The following is an 18282-nucleotide window of genomic DNA, read 5'->3' on the forward strand; positions in this document are numbered from 1 at the left end:
TGTCAGACATTTTACCATCCTACTCCCTACACACACACACACACACACACACACACGCATGCACGCACGCGCGCGCTCTGAAAGTTCCCTGAAAGACAATTCCTTAGGGACTATCTTTCATAGCAGTAGCACCAGCATCTAACATATATTGTTTTCAAATATTGTGAAATAAATGAGCACAAAGCAATAACAATAATAGCTTAGATTGTTCTTTTTTAATTCTGATAACGTTTCCACACATTATGCCAATTATAATCCTCACAATAATTAAGAGGCTGGAAGAAAAGATATTGTTATTTGAAATAAGAGAAGGAAACCGAAGCTCAGTTTCCCGAGGACACAGTGTTAGTGTAATGACAGTCCTGGTATTTGAACCCAGGTCTTCTTACTCTAAATCCTGGGTTTTTCCCATCGTATCACATGCATATAGAGAAAGAGCTTTAAAACCCAAGCATAGAAATTTGAACGTGAACCTTTATAAGTTTATTGAGAATAAACATGACAATAGTTGTGTTTCAGAACTGTTATTTTAGCTTTCAGGGGTATGAGCTAAGAGGTAGCAAAGTCTTAGAAAACAGCCTTACAGCTTCAACAAGGAGAATCAAAGGGATAAATCCAAGTTACTTTTTGAATAAAGAAACCATGAGATCCAGTAATATAAGAGACGTGGAGATGAAGCACAGGGGAAATCTAAGATGACTAAGGCATTTGGGCATCAAGGAAAATTAGTAATAAGGCTGACAGAAATGGTGTGGGCTGATGTTAAAAAAAGGGCGGGGGGCTAAGTTTATAGCATGCAGTCAAACTTATCAAAGTAAAAATAACTAAGCTGATTATCATGATTATCTAGGAATTAACTTATTGACAAATTGGATTGAAAAGTTCCGATGCAGCTGCTAAAACTTCACATCAGCGCCAACATAAATGTCAACGTATTACATTTAACTGGCACATAAAAGCAAACAGTGCATTTGTCTCTACATAGAAATTTGACCTGCAGATATCATTAAACATGGCATGGCTGTCAGGCTTTTTTCTGTTTTAGATTTCTTCCTGTCAGCTGATTCTGGACCCCAGTGGTTTGCTTCATTACAAGGTACCTCCTCTGCCCCCAACTTCAGGGCATCAAGAACAGCTACTGCGCTGAAATGCTGCCTCCTGTTACAAAAAAAGTGAATATCCAACCACTCTGGCAGTTGACAGCAGAAATCCTACTCTATTACTACGATGCTTCTTAGTAACTGCTGATACTACCCACTGCCAGTGGAGTACTTCATGCCCAAAAGGCGGCACGTGGTGTGACCCTACTTCCAAAAGGAAAGAGCATAATTCAGGGACATCGCATAGGAATGTAAGGGATGTGCCCCAAGAGACACAAACTTCAAAGGTAAATTATTAGGAAACGCTAGAGATGTCCAGAGGAAGTAAAGAAGACGTATGTTTAGCGGCCTCGAATTCACTGCCGCGAACATCTGGAAGCTGCTTCATTCAGCAAAGGGTGTCAGAAAGAATCCCAGGACGAACAAGCCTCAGAGAAAATGAGGCTCTTTGTGCTTGACTTGGGGGCTGGACCTGGAGAGCTAACCCTAAGCTGCTTCGACACTAGAAGCAGATAAACATTCCGGCGCTACCTAAACGGCGGGGAAGGCGTCTCAAACACTTCTGGAGACAGCAGACGGGCCGGAGCTCTGCCTCGGATTCCCCAGTGGGGGCGGGGAGAAGAGAGGCAGGAGGGGACCGGACTAGACGACGTTCCGGTGAGGGCGAAAACACTTCGATTATCAGAGGCACGCCTAAGCGGCAGGAGGAAGCCGGTTCCAGAGGCTCCTCGCACTCTCCTCCTCAAGGGTCCCGAGAGCTGGAGAGAGCCAAGGAGGAAATTCCCAATCCCGTCACAGACTCCCCCGGGACGCAGGCCATTCTTACCCGCCGCTTCCCCTTTCCGCCGGCGCCCGCTCAGGCTGTGCGCGCGCAGTCGCAATCAGCTCGCGCGCAGACGGGGCGGGGAGAGTCCGGCCGGGCGACAAGGCGGGGGTGACTGGGCAGTGCGGTCTGCAGAGTGCTAGAGCAGAGGCCGGGCCTCGTGAGGCGCCCTCTCCGCTCCGCTGGCCGGGCGAGTCTGCGCGTGCGCACTGCTCTTCTGCTCCGTGGGGAGAGGCGGCTCCCGGTGCGGCGCTGCTGAGGCGCCGGGCTAGTGCTTGATGTCCGGCGAGCCACCGCCCAGCGGCCAGCCTAAGCTCCTGCTTGTTGGGTCTGGCCGGCTCGCCCTTTCCACGCCGCCTACCCTCTCTGGCTTCTTGTGGCGTCCCAGGCAGCCCTCGAGCCTCAGTGCTATTGAAAGAGTCGGGATCCACCTACTCTCCTCATACAGCCTAATGATGCTGCTCCCCGGGGAGTCAACAACTGGCCGGCTAAAGGGCTTGGAGTTTGCACCTCCAGGCCCATCCATCCTTCCAAAGCTCCTGACTACCCCACGGAGGAACAGAGTAGAATTAAATGTTACCCACACCCAAGATCTGGACAAAGTCATTTCTGCAGTGAAGGGAATTGCAGGTGTATCTGTCACTTTTTCTGTTAGGTACTATATATTTTCCACTTTTTTATGTGTATTAATTTCTAAGAGTCTTTCTTACAAATTCTATAACCCTGTTATTTAAGTTTGCAACAAATCATTTTCCTAGGGTCGGTTTGCAAATTAGCATACTTCTCATTTGCATGTGGGTCCCTGAGGAGGAGAACTATGGGATTTTTTCAAAGCAATAAGATAAGATGGTAAGTCACACACACACACACACACACACACACACACACACCCACCCACCCCCACACAAGGCTGGGCCCTTCTCTGTTTCTTACCATTCACTCAGATCATTTTACAAGTCTCTGCGGGACTGAGCCCTGCACTGTGGGTGGATATCTACTTTGCGTGAAGGGACAACTCAAAACGTCCAGTGATTTAAACTGTTGAACCTTATAATATGGCACATTTAAAAGTGGCTTTCAAACTTTCTGACCCCAGCCCACGGTGAACAAAAACATTCTACATCAAACCTAATACTGCACATGTACCACATAGATAGATAGGCACATCTGAAACAAAAATTTCACGCAACTCTTGTTGAGGAGGGGTAAATTTCCCCCTCTACTCATCTTGATTTCTTGTGGCTGGACTGATAATAAAATTGACACAAGATAGATTAACAGGAAAAAAAAGAAACAAATTTTGTTCACAAGGAAGACTCATAGAAAGGGGCCTAAGAAGTGGCCAAAGCAGGCAGCTTTTATGTTTAGACAGAGAAACAAGAAATTTATGAGGAATTGACAGGACAAAGAGACTAGGTTTGGGGAGTTCAATTAGTAGAGAATCTAAAGAGAGTTTGGGCTTGGGGTAGTAAATTAGAGGAAGTAACAAGATTTGTTTATACAAGCGTGTTGGCTTGAATTCCCTATCTCTGGAGATGAGTGTCCTTCCACCTCCAGATGCAGGGAGTGCCCCTTTCATGTGAGAGATTTTATTTCCTGCTTTCAGGGAGATAGAAAAGAGGGTCAGTGTCCCTCTTGCATTGGCCATCTCTTAAGTTACTTTAATTCAAAATAATCGATATGCTATTGAGGTACACTTTGGGGCAGCCTACCTTGGGCCCCAACACTTTTTTATACTTACTACCAGCAATGCACTAAATTTCTATTCCTGCTTTTTGATTTCATTACCAAAAAAAAATGCTGAAAGGGAACCGTTGTCAGGAAAAATTGTCAGATTTGGAAATGAGCAAAAGAGCTTACTTTTCATTGTAAGCCTGGGCATTGTCTAGCAGACACTGGAAGGATTTGAATCCATAGGGACATCTTTCTATTGACTAAGATTTTTACAAGAAAACTGGTAATATTTAAAATTATTCTTGTCCACATTGAAGAAAAGATACCCCCAAACATTATATTTTATTGACCTATAGGCCCTATAGTATAGGGTATTAAACCACTTCTGCCTCTGTTAGCGAATTCATTTCAATATTCTTGTTTCTTAGCAAATTCATACAAAATTCCTATAACATTTTACTGGCTCCCTCATTAATTAATGAGATAAGTAACATTTTGATGTGTTTATTTTATATTTCTGTGAAGATCATCATTTTACCTTTCAGAAAATTATACCTCAGCACCACTAAAATTAATTTCACAATTTACTATTGTACTGCACCCAGCAATTTGAAAACTGGTGCTTTAGAGCATACACTTAGGAGCAGAATTGCTGGAACATAAGATATGTGCATCTTCGATTTCACTAGAAAATACTTCTTTTCCAAAGTCATTTTTCCAATTTACATTTCCACCAGCAGCGACTGAGAGTTCCCTGGCTTCACGTCCTTGCCAACACCTAATATCATCAGATGTTTCAATTTTGTATAATCTCATGAGGGTAAAATGGTATTTTATTTTTATTATAATTTATATTCCCGGATTATTAATGAGATCAGGCAGTAAACAGATGTTTATAAGCTGCTATGAACTGAACTTTGTCCCCCCAGAATTTGTATGTTGAAGCCCTAACTTCTAGTGTGATGGTATTTGGAGATGGGGCTTGGGGGGAGTTAATTAGGATTAGATGAGGTCATGAGGATGGGGCTCTCTCTCCCTCACCTCACCAACATAAGCAGTATAGAAGGCCATGTGACTATCTAGCGAGAAGCTGGCCAACTAGCCCCCACTCGCATAAAGAAGTAGTCATAAGAGCATGCAGGGAGATTGTGGCTGCCTACCACCAAGCCAAGAGAGAAGCCGCAGAATGAACCCTACCTTGCTGGCACCTTGATCTTGGATTTCCCAGTCTCCAGAACTGTGAGAAATATATTTCTGTTGTTTGAGCGATCCAGTCTATGGAATTTTGTTATGGCAGTCAAAGCAAACTAATACATAGGCCAATTAGGGTTTCTTTTGTGTAAAATGGCTATCCAAGTGTTTCCCCCAGTTTTCCATTGAATTTTTAGTTTCTTATTGATATTTAGGAGGTTTTTAGATTATATGCGTTGCCAATTTTTTTTTTTTTTGGCCAATTTTTTATTCATTCTCTCTCTCTCTTTTTTTTTCTTTTAATTTTTTGCCAACACCGCATAGCTTGCAAGATCTTAGTTTCCAGACCAGGGATTGAACCTGTGCCCCCTACAGTGGAAGCATGGAGTCCTAACCACTGGACCACCAGGGAATTCCCTTCAATGTCTCTTTTGATGACCAAAAGTTTATAATTTTACCAATTTATTAGTCTATTTATGTTTTGCACTTTTGGTGTATTGCTTAAGAAATTCTTCCCCTCCCCAATGTTATAAAGATATTATCTTATATTTTTTTCTAAAAGTGTTATAATGTCTCTTTTCACATTTAATTCTTTAAGTCACTAGGAATCAATTTTTGTGTATAGATTGGGATAGGGATCCAGTTTGTTTTCCAGATGTATAACCAATTGTCACAACATTATTTATTGAGTATTTTATATTTCCTCGCTAATCTTCAGTGCTAGCTCTCTGCCATATTATGTTTCCATTTGGGCTGGAATCCGTTCTCTATTCCGTTACATTGGTCTATTCATACATGCCCTACTGCTTTAATTACTATACTTTAATGAGTCTTGATATCTGGTAGAATAAGTTTCCCCATCATGTTCTTCTTCAATGGTGTTTTAGCTATTCCTGGAACTCCTGGTTCTTCCACGTAGATTTTAGAACCAACCTGTCAAGTTTCACACACAGATACATACAAGGGCGGGGAGAAGGGGTTCTATTAGTATTTCAATAAACCTATAGGACAATTTGGGGAGAATTAACATCTTCATAATATTGAATCTTTTATCCATTAATAAAATTAAATTTTAGAAAATTTTAAAGTTTTATAATTTTATTCCTAAGGGTCATATATATCTTTTATTAAATTTATTTCTGAGTACTTTCTCTTTGTACTATTATAAATTATATCTTTTTAAGAATTACATTGTATGTTTGTTGGGGTTTTGATTTTATAGACAACATTGCTTAATTCCCTTATTAATTAAAAAATTATCTATAGGGGTTTTGGGATTTTTCTGTGTAAATCATATCATCTGCACATATGGCAGTTTTGTTTCTTTTTTCTTTTTTTTAATTAATTAATTAATTTATTTATTGGCTGTGTTGGGTCTTTGTTGTTGTGCTGGGGCTTTCTCTAGTTGCGGCAAGCAGAGGCTACTTTTTGTTATGGTGCGTAGGCTTCTCATTGCGATGGCTTCTCTTGTTGAAGAGCAAGGGCTCTAGGCACATAGGCTTCAGTAGTTGTGGTACATTGGCTCAGTAGTTGTGGCTTCCGGGTTCTAGAGCTCAGGCTCAGCAGTTGTGGCCCATGGGCTTAGTTGCTCTGCAGCAGGTGGAATCTTCCCAGACCAGGGCTTGAGGCTGTGTCCCTGCATTGGCAGGCAGATTTTTAACCACTGCGCCACCAGGGAAGCCCTGTTTCTTTTTTCCCAACCTTATGCCTTATGTTTATTTTTCTTGTGTTAGCTAGTTAAGATCTGTGTTAGGATCAGTGTGAGGTTGATTGCAGATGCAAAGTAGTGTAGGAATTAATGCATAGACTTTGGAGCCAAATGCCTAAGTACAAAACCTGGCCCTGCCACTCTGAGATGTTAAGCAATCAATTTAACTTTTTTTTGTAACTCAGATTTCTCAGCTTAAACTATGTCTAATAATTATACTTCGTATAGTTGTTGTGAGGATTAAATTTTACATATGTAAAGCACTTGGTATGTGGTAACTATTAGCACTTTAAAATCGTTAATAAAACAAAAGTAGTAATAATAGGGACTTCCCTGGCAGTCCAGTGGCTAAGACTCCATGCTTCCACTACAGGGGACACAGAGTCAATCCCTGGTTGGGGAACTAAAATCCTGCATGCTGTTTGGTAGGTATCTTTTTATCAGGTAGTTCCCTTCTAATCCATCTACAGCTACTACAATTAGTACTGCTACAACTAATAGTGGTGATGACAGTGCTTAATACCTATGGTATTTGTCATGCTTTTAACTCCTAAATATATTGCATCTTGAGTATTTCATGCATTGACTTTTAGCAAACACTTTTTCTGTATCTTTTTAAAAAAAACTGAAGTATAGTTGATTTACAATGTTGTGTTAGCTTCAGGTATACAGTAAAGTGATGCTTTCTGTACATATTCTTTTTCAGGTTTTTTTCCATTATAGATTATTATGAAATATTGAATATAGTTCCCTGTGCTATACAGTAGGTCCTTGTTGCTTATCTATTTTATATATAGTAGTGTGTGTCTTTTAATCCCAAACTCCTAATTTATCCCTCCCCCTGCCTTTCCCCTTTGGTAACCAAAAGTTTGTCTGTGAGTCTGTTTTTGTTTTGTAAATAAGTTCATTTGTATCATTATTTTTAGATTCCACATATAAGTAATATCATGTGATATTTTTCTTTCTCTGACTTACTTTACTTTAGTATGATAATTTCTAGGTCCATCCATGTTGCTGCAAATGGCATTATTTCATTCTTTTTTATGGGTGACTAATATTTCATTATATATGTATAATAGAATATATATATATACACTCCATTGGAATATATATGTTTAGTTTTGTTGTTATTTAAAAAATATATTTATTTATTTGGCTGCATCAGGTCTTAGTTACAGCACACGGGATCTTTGTTGTGGCATGTATGATCTTTAGTTGTGGCATGTGAGATCTAGTTCCCTGACCAGGGATTGAACCTAGGCCCCCTGCATTGGGAGCTTGAAGTCTTAGCCACTGGACCACCAGGGAAGCCTCTAGTTTTGTTGTTACTTGTTTTGTTTCGTTTTTTGCATGACAAATGGCTCTCATACCTTTCTGCATATAAAACCCCAGTCAAGGGCTTCCTAGGTGGCGCAGTGGTTAAGAATCCGCCTGACAATGCAGAGGTCACGGGTTCGATCCCAGCTCCAGGAAGATCCCACATGCCACGGAGCAACTAAGCCCGTGTGCCAAAAAAAACAAACAAACAAAAAAAACCCCAGTCAAGTTGTTTGACATCAGTGTTTTGAGTCCTTAAAGAACTAGATGTGCCCAGAGATCTGATTGCTGGCAGACAGTGGAGGGAACTGTAAGGCCAGTTTCTCTGTCTAGCCTAGGCACTCTTCTCCCCTATGACCAGATCTCTCACCTTTTCTTTGCTTATTGCTTGTAAACTTCACATTATGTCATTTGTGTCTCCAACTAGGCCTGAGAGACCAGGACATACAGATTGGGGAGTAACTGAGCAAGCAAATTGCAAGGCTAGATGGATGTGGTCATTGTGAGATGTGGAATTTCAGCAGTTCTAGGTGGTGACCTGTTCCAGGAAGTGATCTTGGAAATGGGTGGTTGAAGTGGAGTAGAGAAGAAACAGGTATAACTCACTTACTCTTGATAAATGTTTAAAACTAACAACACGGGACTTCCCTGGTGGCGCAGTGGTTAAGAATCTGCCTGCCAATGCAGGGTACATGAGTTTGATCCCTGGTCTGGGAAGATCCCCCATGTCGTGGAGCAACTAAGCCCATCTGCCACAACTACTGAAGCCCACGTACCTGGAGCCCATGCTCTGCAATAAGAGAAGCCACCGCACTGAGGAGCCTGCATACCACAAGGAAGAGCAGCCCCCGCTCTCTCTCCAAACTAGAGAAAGCCTGTGTGCAGCAATGAAGACCCAACACAGCCAAATAAATAAATAAATAACATTAAAATAAAGTTTGTAAACTTAATCACATCTGCAATGTCCCTTTAATAAATAAATAAATAAATAAATAAATAAACTAACAACACTTTTTTAAAAAGCCAAGTTTTGTTGAGGTATAATTTACATACAATAAAATTCACTCTTTTTGAGTGTACAGTTCTAAGTTTTGACAGATATGTTATACTAGTCCATTTTATCCTTGTTTAATATTTATTTATTTAGTTAGTTAGTTAGTTTTGGCTGCATCAGCTCTTAGTTGTGGCAGGTGGGATCTTTTGTTGTGGCTTTCTGGCTTTTCTCTAGTTGTGGTGTTCGGGCTCCAGAGCCCACAGTTGCAGCACACAGGCTTAGTTTCCCGGAGACATGTGGGACCTTAGTTCCCCAATCAGGGATCAAACCTGAGTCCTCTGCATTGGAAGGTGGATTCTCAACCACTGGGACATCTGGGAAGTACCCCCCCTTTTTTAAAAAAATATTTATTTATTTAGTTGCAGCATGTGGGATCTAGTTCCCTGACCAGGGATGGAACCCAGGCCCCCTGCATTGGGAGCATGGAGTCTTAACCACTGGACCACCAGGGAAGTCCCAGTGCAGGTGGTCCTTAAAGCAGATGCCAATGTGAGATCGAACACACAAGTTTTGGGTTTTTTTTTTTTGTTTCTGGGGTTTTTTTGGCCACAGTGCGCCACATGTAGAACTTACCCCAATCAGGGATCAAACCCATGTCCCCTGCATTGGAAGTGCAGAGTCTTAACCACTGGCCCATCAGGGAAGTCCAAGGATTTTAGTTTAGTTTTGTTTTGTTTTTAGGACAACACTTGTAATAGTAATGAGAAGGGAGCCAGGAAAGGCTGGGAGAGCTCTCTGATCACAACGAAGCCTGATCTGAGTGAAAAAGAGAAGAAAAAGAGGTTGGGAGTGTTCTTGAATGCTAGGAAATCTAAGGAAAGATCAGTAAGCAAGGCTTTTGAAAGTCTTTGAGCTAAAATTGATCTTCTAAGGACCTTTCCACAATAGACCTGCCTTAGTATCCTTGCCGTGCCAAGTTGTCTGAGAATAGCCCATTGAAATGTAGAATTGGTTCAAATATGGTGATGGATTTCTGAGCCCAGCAGCCAGGGCTCTTGGTTAGTTATGTTCCCTGTTGTTGAAAGTCTGTGAGGCACATTCATGTGTCCATCTCAAGTATAAAATCATGTAACCTACCAGAAGCAAGATATAAATTATTGGGACTTCCTAGGTGTCCCAGTGGTTAAGAATCCGCCTGCCAATGCAGGGGACACGGGTTCAATCCCTGCACCAGGAAGATCCCACATGCCATGCGCCACAACTATTGAGCCCATGCTCTGCAACAAGAGAAGTCACCAAAATGAGGAGCCCTTGCACCTCAATGAAGAGTAGCGCCCACTTGCCATAACGAGAGAAAGCCCGCGTGCAGCAACAGAGACCCAACACAGCCAATAAATAAATAAATAAATAAATTAAAAAAACGATATAAATTAGTTCCGTCACCCCATAAGCTGACATAATTTTTGAAGATTTGTTTTCCTTTATTTTCTAACCACCAGTATTTTCATTATCTTCAAAGTCCTTCAGCAAACTGCTTGGTAACTTTATGGGACCAGTTATCATAGTCAATCTCAACAGCTTAATATATGGCTTCCATTAATAACTGAATTCATCATTTGAAAGAGGCTCTGGGCAGTTCAAGGATCATAAATCTTTGTAGTATATAATCCCTTTCAGTATGGTGAATAGGCTTTTATATTCTCACCCCAGTTACTTGTTGGCTTTCATAGGGATGGAAGTCATCTAACCTTCCAGACATCTCTGGATGAAGCAGGTAATGTCAATTGTCAAGAGAACTGCAGATGTGAGCCTTTAACAGCCAACAGCCACAGCAGCTGGGGGATCGTTGTACCAGCCTCGTAAAGAATATCTGCTGTGCCCAATATCACATTCAATTGTCACAAGGTTCTATCAATCCTATTCTCTTAATATCTCTTGTTATGTTCTGAATACCATAGGGTTAGTTCCCACCCTCTTTTATCATTTCTTGCCTAGAAGACTGCAAGCCATCATCACCTCTCCCCTGGATTATCACATTAGCATCCTAACCAGTCTCCCTCTTTTATTTATTTATTTATTTATTTATTTATTTATTTATTTATTTAATTGGCTGTGTTGGGTCTTTTTGCTGTGTGTGGTCTTTCTTTTAGTTGCAGTGAGTGGGGGCTACTCTTCGTTGTAGTGCGTGGGCTCCTCATTGCCATGGCTTCTTTTGTTGCGGAGCACCGGCTCTAGGCACGTGGGCTTCAGTAGTTGCAGCACCTGGGCTCAGTAGTTGTGGCTCACGGGCTCTAAAGCGCAGGCTCAATAGTTGTGGCGCACGGGCTTAGTTGCTCCGCGGCATGTGGGATCTTCCTGGAGCAGGGATCGAACCCCTGTCCCCTGCATTGGCAGGTGGATTCTTAACCACTGCACTACCTAGGAAGCCCTCTCCCTCTTTTAGACCAGTTCAACTTCAATCCATTCTCTACGGAGCAAGTAAAATGATCCATTTAAAACATAAGCCATCTTTTCATGATAAAAGCACACAACAAACTAGGAATAGAAGGGAACTCCACCTATCTGATAAAGGACATCTGCAAAAAACCCCACAGCATAGTGAAAGATAGTGAAAGACTAAATACTTTCCTTTTAAGATTGGGAATAAGACAAGGATGTCTGCTCTCATCATTTCTATTCAGCATTGTGCTGGAGACGGTTTAACCAGGGAAATTAAGAAAGAAAAAGAAATAAAAGGCATCCAAAATGGAAAAGAAGAAGTAAACAGTTTCTTTTTGCAGATGCCATGATCTTGTGTAGAAAATCCTACAGAATCCACACACAAAAAAACTGTTAGAACTAATAATTGAATTTGGCAAGGTTGCTGAATACAAGATCAATGTACAAAAATCAATTGTATTTCCATACACTAGAAATGAACAAAATAAAATGAAACAATTCTATTTATAATAGCATCAAAAATAATAAAATACTTAGGAGTAAATTTAACAAGAGAAGTTTCAGTGTCACTGAAACTACAAAACATGATTGAAAGAAATTGAAGGAGAGATGAATAAATGGAAAGATATCCTGTGTTCATAAATCAAAAAACAATCTGTTAAGATAGCAATGCTCCCCAAATTAATCTCAGATTCAGTGAAATGTCTATTTAAAAAAACCCAGCTGTTTTCTTTGTAGAAATTGACAAGCTGATCCTAAAATTCATATAGAATTCGAGGGACCCAGAATAGCCAAACCAATTTTTAAAAAGAAAAGCAATGTTGGAGGACTTACATTTACCAATTTCAAAACTTGCTACAAAGCTACAGTAACTAAGACAGTGTGGAACTGGCATAAGAATAGACATATAATAAATTAATAGAATTGAGAGTTCAGAAATAAACCCTCATGTCTGTGGTCTTTCTTTCTTTTTTTTTTTCATTTTTTTAATGACATTTATTGTTTTCTTCCTAATTTTACAAGCAATATATGTTCACTGCAGACAACTAGAAATACATAAAATCTTAAAGTAAAAGATAACAATCACCTATAATCGCCACCCCCCAGAGATAACCACCATTAGCATTGTGATGCATTTCCACTCAGTGTCCATACATTTTATTTTTAATTGCAGTATATTGTATGGTCAATTGATTTTCAACAGAGATGCCAGGACAATTCAAAGGGGAAAGAAGAGTCTTTTCAACAAATGGTGCGGGACAACTGGTTACTATGTGCGAAAGAATAAAGGTTGACCTCTCCCTCACACCATATACAAAAGTTAGCTCAAAATGGACCAAAGACATAAATATGAGAGCTGAAACTATGACATCTTAAAAGATAACATAGAGAATCCCCTGGCTGTCCAGTGGTTAGGACTCAGAGCTTTCTTTTTTTTTTTTTGCACACAGGCTTAGTTGCTCCGTGGCACGTGGGATCTTCCTGGAGCTGGGATTGAACCTGTGACCTCTGCATTGGCAGGTGGATTCTTAACCACTGCGCCACCTAGGAAGCCCCAGACTCAGAGCTTTCAATGCTGGAGCCCAGGTTCAATCCCTGGTCACAGAATTAAGATCCTGCAAGCCACGCAGCCAAAAAAGCCCACAAAAACCAAACCAAAACAAAAAAACATAGGCACAAATTTTCGTGACTTTGGGTTAGGTAATGGCTTCTTAGATATAACCCCAAAAGAAGAAATAGATAAATTGGACTTCATCAAAATTTAAAACTATGTGCTTCAAATGGCACCATTAAGAAAGTGAAAACAATTAGCAATGATGAGCTTTTCATGTGCTTATTGGCCATCTGTATGCAAATGATGTATTATTGACAGTTTACATAATCCAGATCTATGCATCATCGTGGTAGGTCTTGTGACCCTTCACAAGATCAAGAAGGAATCCTGTCTTTTAAGGAGTTGTCTTGTTGATGCTAGGAAAATTTTGCTCTTTATGGTTAAGCAAGTATTCCTGCTGTTGGGGGCGATTTGGTGATGTATAATACATAATGCACAGTGTGGGGAGAGAGGAGGCCAAAGTGCAGAGAAAAATTTTTTGTTTAAATTTCTCTTATGCCATAAAAATGTGACTTTTACATTTTACTATCATTATGAAATCATAGATTACATATTCGATTTTATTATCTCATTTTTGGCTAGTGGGAAACGCTTTCTAGTTGCCTCCTGTATCGTTTATTTATTTATTTATTTATTTATTTATTTATTTATTTATTTATATTTATTGGCTGCTTTGGGTCTTCATTGCTGCACATGGGCTTTCTGTAGTTGTGGAGAGTGGGGGCTACTTTCGTTGCAGTGCGTGGGCTTCTCATTGTGGTGGCTTCTCATTGCAGAGCATGGGCTCTAGGAGCACAGGCTCAGTAGTTGTGGTGCACGGGCTTAGTTGCTCTGTGGCATGTGGGATGTTCCCGGCCCAGGGATGGAACCCGTGTCCCTTACATTGGTAGGCGGATTCTTAACCACTGCGCCACCAGGGAAGCCCCTCCTGTATCATTTTGACATACCACCAGTAGTCTTTGATAACTTACTTGCTTTGGGGCACAACAAGATATTTCAGGCTCATCTTAACATTTCTTGTCCCACACCTGGGAATCAGCCACTTATCCAAGAAGCTCTAGATTCTTTATTTTTATTTATTTATTTATTTATTTATTTTGGCCACGCTGCACGGCTTGCAGGATCTTAGTTCCAGACCAGGGATCTAACCCACACCCTCAGCAGTGAAAGAGCAGAATCCTAACCACTGGACCACCAGAGAATTCCCTCTAGATCCTTTTTAATGAGAAATGGCATTTAGAGACCACAATCTGGGCACCAGAGGGAGCTAACTGCTACGTTAGAACATACCTCATCTTTAAAAAAGATTCTGAATTGTTAGTACACGGTTTGGATAATATCACTGTTTTCCTCAGATGGTTATATTAAAGACTAGAGAATGGAGACTTTCCAAATAAGCAATCGATTTCACATAGACAATTTATTGATCAGAAGCTCACTATTGTTTGTTTTCCTCTTTTTCATTTCTCTGGAAAAAAGAAAATTTTGAGCTGGCAATGAGGAGTAGGGAAGAAAAGTTGTTTGATAAAAAAGCTTGCTTTTAGGTTTAAACAGAAAATTTGTTGTAGAATTACCAGAGCCAAAGACAAAATAGAATTTTTTGTATTAGCCAAAGAAATACATAATCTTGAAATGCAGAGGAGATAGAAAACATCTCAGTGGTTCCTTCAGGAAGAGGGTTATGGATGAAAAGCTGTGTCAGCAAGTTATAGGAAGTACCTACTACTTCTTTTTGGTGCCCAGTCCAGAAGTGCTCAATTATTCTGCAGAGTCATTGTATATACTAATTTGGCAAGCAAATCAATAGAGAATAAAAGAATAGGTAAATAGCCTATTTACACATGAGAAGAAAATTGAACTCGAAAGTTCACAGTCCACCAGTGTCCTTACTTCCCTCAAAACTTAAAACTTCTTGAGTCTTGTTGAGGACCACTCTCCATCTAAAAAACATGCACTGGTTTTGACCTTTATCTAATACTCATGGCTTATTTTGGTTAAGAGAAGGGAAGGTGAATGCTGGCTGAACATTTTGTGATTTGGATTACATTTCCTCTAGGGGTCAGTTTCAGGGCTTCCAGGGAGTTGGATTTAGCCAGAGAACCATACCTCAATCAGGATGTTTTTCCAACAGGGTCTTTTTTCACAAAATACTTTTCTTTTTTTTGGGGGGGGGGGGCTGTTACAATTTTTTTTTTAACTTTTGAGATATAATTGACATACAATAAACTGCATATATTTAAAGTATACAATTTGATATATTTTTCTTATCAGTAATGTATATATAGCAATTCCAATCTCCTAGTTCATCCCACCCCAATACACAAGGTACTTTTCAAAGACAGTTGCTTATTTCAAAGGCAGTAGTTCTCAGCCTTGGCTGCTCACTAGAATAACCTGAGGAGTTTTTAAAACAATACTATGCCTAACCCCCAGAGATACTGATTACATTGGTTTGGGGTAGGGGACAGGCTTCTTAAGTTCTACAAAGTCCCAGGTGATTCTAATGTGCAGCTAGGGATGAGAACTGTACTAAATACAGTAAAAAAAACTGTAGGATTTTGGGTTAAAAAAAGGTACCTTGATAATAGGGCAAAAAAGGTATACATAGAGGATGGTGTATTCAAAACTGCTTGATCACATACTCCATCAGTAAGATATTTTAAGTGCCTTCTGAATACAGGTATATTTATTTTTGTGTAAATTATATATAGCACAAGCTATAACATTAAAGATGATAGAAATATAACAATTTTTTAAAAAAGTTTTCATTTCATTATGAATGATATAAAAAACTCTAACTTCTTTCTATAGAGAGCAATGAAAAGGAGTAGGCTTAATTCTTCTTAAAAATCTTTTTTAAAAAAATTAATTTAATTAATTTATTGGCTGCTTTGTGTCTTTGTTGCTGCGTGCAGGCTTTCTCTAGTTGCAGCACAGTCTTTCTCTAGTTGCAGCAAGCAGGGCCTACTCTTCATTGCAGTGCACAGGCGTCTCCTCTTCTCATCTCATTGTGGAGCACAGGCTCTATTCACTCGGGCTTTAGTAGTTGTGGTATGCAGCCTCAGTAGTTGTGGCATGCAGGCTCAGTAGTTGTGGCTCACTGGCTTAGTTGCTCCACAACTTGTGGGATCTTCCCCTACCAGGGATGGAACCTGTGTCCCCTGCATTGGCAGGTGGCTTACCCACTGTGCCACTGGGGAAGTCCCTCTTCTTAAAAATCTTGACCAATTATCTTGTGGAACAGTAATTTGAAGATCTAGTTCTAATTGTAATTCATTTATATACTTGATTTTGATGGATACTGTGGTTTAAAAAGATAATTAGGAAGAGGATCCATGAGTCCTTTCAGTCCTGACACTAAAAGATGTGAATGACTGTAATAGCTGTCTGTTGCTGTGTAACAATAATGTCTTGAATTTAGTGGCTTAAAACAATCTACATTTATTATCTCATAGTCTCAGAGAATCAGGAACCAGGGCATGGTTTAGTTGGATCCTCTGTTTCAGGGTCTCACAAAGTTATAATCAGCTTGTTTAACAGAGCTGCCATCTCATCTGGGGTTTGACTGGATAGGGACTCACTTCCAAGCTCATGTGGTTGTTGGCAGCATTCAGTTCCTTTTAGGCTACTAGACTGAGGGCCTCTGTTTCTGTCTGGCTGTCAACAGGAGGCCACCCTCAGCTCTTTGCCAGGTGTTCATCTCCATATGGCAGCTCACAACATGGCAGCTTGTTTCTTTTAAGTCAGCAAAGGAAAGATACTCTCCAAGCAAGACATTTACAGTCTTATATAATGTAATCACATACTGATAACCTTTGCTATATTCTATTGGTTAGTAGCAGGTTACAGGTCCAACACACATTCAAAAGGAAGGGATCATATCAGGTAGTGAACACCAAGAGGCAAGGATCAGGGAGCCCACCTCAGAGTCTGTCCACCACTGTAACTAAATACACAAGTGAAGGAGGGTAAAGGGAAAGCTATTTTTCATGGTAACAGGTGTCAACAGAAAAAAAATGTACAACCTAAAAGTTGAGAATTATGTTTTATTTTGTGGACTTTCTGAGGACCTGAAGCCCAGGAGGCAGCCTCTCAGACAGCTCTGAGTGACTGCTCCCAATAGGTGAGGGAGGAGCCAGGATATACAAGAGTTTTTGCAACAATGACCAGGTAGTGGGAACATTAAAGATTACTATTAATTAAAGAAAACCTGGTATCTTAAGTTAAGGAATGTAGTACTTTTCTATGCGTGGGAAGATGCATAGAGTCTGGACTCACTGAAATCATTCCTTCGATATGCACCTCAGCTATCTAGGGCCAGTATCCTGTTCTTTCCCATTCTGAGTCCCCTCAGGGTGCACCACTGGCGTGGCTGCAGTGGCTGAGGGCTTGGCAGCAGGCAGCCTGTTTATTGCCATCCTGACTTCCCACAGGGCTCACGTTTGGGGGTGGTGTAGTGATGGCTGCAATATCCTTTGTTTACTGAAAGGGCAGGCAACATTTTTCATTCAAACAGGCCAACTAATCAACACAGAGGGAATAATAGGAAATCATTATTTTTCAACCATCATAGCAATAAATGATATAAATAAGAATAATCAATGGAATAAACATATAAAATTATGTTGGAGAACAGGACATTTATATAGTCTCGAAGTATCTCCTCATAGACTTTTGCTTCCAACCATAATTTACCCTCTGGCATAAAAAAATCTAAAAATCTGAACAAAATATTTGAAACACTTTTCACATGTTGGAAAACAGGCAGAACAAGTGAGTTATCCTTGAGAGAAAGGAAACAAATGAGGTGAGCTCTAAAACTGCCCCAGCTTACTCCCTGGAGTGCATTACCTGCCACAGTTTAAGGAGGGAAAACGCAGAGTTCAGCATTCTCCTTGAGTTGAGGAGACAAAGTTGAAAATTTGAGGTGGCTAAAGTGGACAGAATTTTCAGGGTAAAGTACCAGAGAGGAGAGAGCAGCACAGAAAAGAGAAAGCTGAAAAGGGTGAGCAATTTGGATATCTTCAGAAGGTTCTCCTCATACCTTCATCTGGGTACTGATCAGTACATGTGCATAAGAAAACTATCCAAGTCTTGGGAAAGTAAGTGGAAAAATCCTGGTCTCACATAGGCCAGAAACATTTCATGTCCCTGAGAGCCAGAATATGTCATCAGGTGACATACTCAGAAGAGTATTGCTTCACTTCTGTGGCAAAATTAACCCTAGACTAAAAGTTGCTCTGGTCCCAAGTAGCAAAGCTTAAAAGCAAGCCTTGAAAGGATCAAACTATTTCTTGGAAAAAAAACTCAAGAACATTTATAGGAGTACAAAAAATATCCAGTACCCAATAATTGACAAAGTAAGGCATCCAACCAAAAATTAGCAGTCATGCAAAGAAGCAAAGAATATAACCTATAATG

The 18282-nt window shown here is 40.2% G+C and overlaps 1 protein-coding gene across 3 annotated transcripts in view; it reads right to left on the minus strand.

Annotated features, from left to right (window-relative positions):
• The window catches only part of IPP (intracisternal A particle-promoted polypeptide), a 35639-nt gene extending 33529 nt beyond the window's left edge, over positions 1 to 2110 (minus strand). For all 3 annotated transcript variants that reach the window (XM_057709449.1, XM_057709468.1, XM_057709459.1), the window contains exon 1: positions 1927 to 2110. The gene's annotated coding sequence lies outside the window, so the exon portion shown is untranslated. The remainder of the gene's footprint in view (positions 1 to 1926) is intronic.
• Positions 2111 to 18282: the final 16172 nt, after the last annotated feature.

Source organism: Hippopotamus amphibius, chromosome 1, assembly GCF_030028045.1.
Source record: "Hippopotamus amphibius kiboko isolate mHipAmp2 chromosome 1, mHipAmp2.hap2, whole genome shotgun sequence".
Classification (NCBI taxonomy): domain Eukaryota; kingdom Metazoa; phylum Chordata; class Mammalia; order Artiodactyla; family Hippopotamidae; genus Hippopotamus; species Hippopotamus amphibius.